Here is a 4,177-nt window from a genome sequence, read left to right as displayed (position 1 = left end):
GTCAAAAAACGCCTAAACTAAACCTAAGTTAGATTGGGATGTTTAAAGTTTCAGCTATTTGTTCCTTCTCTGTCATAGCCACACCAAACTTTGTTAGCAGCCAATGTGGTTCATGTTTTGCCCATCTTGTATACTTTTTTCATTGCTTATGTGCCAAGTATTCAGTAAAAGACATAGCTGACTGATTCAATCTCTATCTCTCACCTGGATTCAGGACTTAAGTGAAATAAGCTGAAGTTAGCAGCAGCTCAGCTTGCAGCCCCCTGTGAAACTGACAAAATGACTTTTAAAACCTCTTAAAATTATTAAAACATACATTTTCTTGAAGAGAACTTTTTGCATCATCATGAAATTATCATAACTTTGAAACCAGCTGAGCACCTACATCACTAACAAACTAGCAACGGCTCATCCATTTTGATGTTGCGCCTGCTGAATAAGGGCAACATTTTTTTCACAAACCTGCTTCATTCATTATTGCAATCACCAAGTCTGACTAAAGAGATTTGTTGCTGCCCACACAATAGGACTGAGACACTGGACACTGAGGGAATCCTACCTCTAAAGCAACCCAAGCACCCACAAAGAAGCTAGCGGCAGCTCAGCTCCCAGTCCCTAAAATGACACACACAAAAAAGCCACATTTCCATAAAGGGGATTATGAACCTGTGTAATACTCTCTGGAATGTTTAAAGCACTTTCGTAAAAAGTGCTAATAGTGAAGGAATCAGCTGAACTCTGGACCCTCTAAAGTGTGAGACCACTGATATGTCTCGCAAGTGACTATTTCCCCTCCTCAATCATTTCTAGTCAGCTCAAGGAATTTACTTAAATGTGCTTGTGTAAATGTTGAAATCAAGTTTAGACATTCCTTGCCACATAAAGATACCACAGTGTCATTTCATCAGGTCTCCACAGATTAGATATGACCTTAAATCCTGTCTGCTTCTGTCTGGAAATGCTGAACCTGGCTAACTGACCTTCTGAGCAACCATTGTTATCATAAAGACATGAAACTATTCAGCTGACCTCCGTCTAACCTCCTGAAGTATCTCACTTGGACTCCGTGCAATAAAACAACATTTCATGTGTGGGGCCAAACAATATGAACCTGTTGTTAACATGAATTCGCTCCACATTCCTTCACTTTTTCTCTCTGTCAACACAAAGCGGAAGAGAAGGAAACAGTACATGAATGAAAGAGCTACCATTTTGGTTTGGGGGAGGTAAAAGAACGGCTTAAGAGCTGCACTTATCTGGGCTGTTAGGAACCTTTGTGTCCCAAATGAAGCCAAAACAAAAGTAAAGACGACAAAAAAAACGGAACTAATCGCCGCTGCAGTTTGTGTTTCTTTTCTTTCCCCTCTGTCTTTGTCAGAGAGATTCTAGGTGTCTCTGCATGGTCACCGTGACCCCGCACTCTGAGTGGATTGCCGGGTAATAGAGAAGGAAAAGAGGACTTTAATGGAGAGCAGTGAAAATATCAGGGGTTAATGTCAGCACGGACAATATAACACCAATTGCCTTTGTGAAACCCACAGTCGAGATACCTAGCTGTGAATGAGGGAGACAAAGAATTTGGCTGGAGTGGTAAAGGCTTTCAGAAGTACTGACCCGTACTGTAAATGGACTTTTGTGGACCCCCAGCCCTGCCCCCCACCCTGCAGACTTTAAACAGGAGTGCAGCAGCATGTGCTGTTAAAGGCCATTTTTTTGTTTTTGTTTTAGTCAGTGTGTGTGTGTGTGTGTGTGTGTGTGTGTGTGTGTGTGTGTGTGTGTGTGTGTGTGTGTGTGTGTGTGTGTGTGTGTGTGTGTGTGTGTGTGTGTGTATGTGTGTTTGTGTGTGTCCTCAGGCATGTTGCTGGGAGATAGCAGATGCAGCTCTCCAGATAAAGACAAAGCAGGGTTTAGTGAAGAGCAGACAGTGACACCAGCAGGAGTTTATGGAGTTTAGAAGTAAACTAATTTGCCCAAAGACATTTAGTAAACACAAATAAAGATTTAAATAAAAATATAATATATAATGAAATATTTTAGAAGGTGTATTAAACAAGACATTGAAATGTATTTATATGCAGGTTAAATGTAAAGTGAACAGCTTGATGTTGAACTCCTGCTCACTCATCCGGGATTCTTACTTGCATAAACACCCTTTCACCATACATTATCCTGCTCCTTGCCCACTGAAGATATAAACAACTTGACACCAAATACTGATTTAAAAATGATTTTTTTTCTATTTAAAAATGATTATTTCATCTTGTCTGAGCAGTCACACACCTTAACATACAAACACAAATGAGGCACATGTTTACAACTTTTTGGCTCTGCTGTTGTTGCCTGGATTTCAGGACTGGATGTTGTTCCAGTTTTCCCTGTCAGAGTTGGTTGGGGTCCAGTAGCTCCTCAGGCTGCTCTCACATCTGTCCCAACTAACTGTCATTATTTCCCCCCTCTCAAGACCAGCCTGAGACAACACTCACATTTTTACCACAGTGTCAACAGGCAGAGGGAAAATGTGTCAGGCTCCTGGTTACAGATAGCTTTGGTAGGATGTGAGTGATCAGGTTGTCCTGTGCATTGCTTTTGCTGTTGAGAATACATTCTTATTGTGGGGATCTGACCGATCAGAATCAAGCATTTAACAAAGTCTGGTAATAATTAAGAAAGCCAAATGATAAACAAGTAATGAATTGAAAATAGTATGATACCTTCTTTTATTCATGACATTAAAGTTAAAAAAATGGTGGTGTTTCTGTCTGTTTTCTTGATCCTGTTGCTTTTTTGTTGTTTTCACTGAATGTTTCCTCTGTTGTTGATATTCTCTGTATATTTACTTCATAGTTTTATACATTTATATATTACGCTTTGTTCACTTTTACATGTGTATAATATGGAGCAAATTTTAAAGGAAATATGCTTTCTGAATAGCTTTACCTGTCCTCCTTTTGTATTTGTAATCTTATTTAGGGCTTATATTCAAAGCTCCTATGAAGGACTTTTGGTTTGTGTTGATTTCAATGCCCCCTGTGGACAAAGTGGTACCTTTTATGTGTTAGCTGATTTAGTCAGTTTTCTTTCAGATGATCTTTTGTGTCTTTTCGGGTAATATAGAAGCATACATTTGAATTTTGGTGGGTTTGATTACAGGCTAAAACCCCTCACAGTAGCTTTAATATTCGTAATTTCATTGTTCTGCATGTTCAGGCCCCTGTGACGTTTAACATGGTTTCTCATTTATTCTTTGATAACCTACAGACAGACATTTTGTAGGAGGTTCTCTACAGAGTAACACAAACCACATTTTACTATTTTATTTTATAATCTTTCTCATACATTGCCCTACAAAAGTATTCACCCCTTTAGACACTTTTTCCACTTCAACAACATAAATTCAAATACATTTCTTTTTACCTGTATTTTAACACACAGAGCTGAAATCTGTTGGACATAGAGTTAATCTAAAGACACCTTAAAATACTTAGGGATTTCACTGCAAAGCACGTCAGGCTTTTGACTCTTCTATTTTTGAAGAATATTTTTAATATTGGGTCACATTTCTCCCATAGCTGAAACGTGACATCATGTGTAAAAGCTTGTGTACTTTGAATTCCTCAACAGGGCACTGTATCTTCTGTAAAGTTATTTTTAATTAATCTGAGTAGGACTAAACCATGTGAAAGCAGATATTTAAAGAAATAATAAACACGACACTTCTGTCAACATGTGTGCAATATTACGTTTAATGGCATTGCTTTTTTCATCTCTATGAGCACAATGGTCAGACTTTTCACACACGAGATTAAGAGCAAGGTTTCAGCTGAGTCACAGTGAGTTTCTTTTTTAGAGAAAATATGTCTTTAATTTGACCCAACACATAATTCAAGATGAAATGAAGGTCCTTGCACAGCCTATAAGTTTGGCCTCATACAGACATATGACTCATACTTGAGTTGAAAAACTACAACATTTCATTCCTTCATGACATTTATCTATTAGTCACATGAAAACATTTATATCTGAAATATGTGAAATCTCCATAAAAGTACCTTATTTGAAGTTTTTCTGTTGTGAACCCTTCAGGAAAGTGGACGATACATACTTAAACAGATGTGTCTTTTTCACCCTCAGACTTAACTTCAAACTACTTCCACTTAAATTTATACTCTCATAATCT

Source organism: Notolabrus celidotus, chromosome 5 (genome assembly GCF_009762535.1).
Source record: "Notolabrus celidotus isolate fNotCel1 chromosome 5, fNotCel1.pri, whole genome shotgun sequence".
Lineage (NCBI taxonomy): Eukaryota > Metazoa > Chordata > Actinopteri > Labriformes > Labridae > Notolabrus > Notolabrus celidotus.
The sequence above is the reverse complement of the archived record's forward strand: the minus strand, read 5'-3'. Positions refer to the sequence as shown.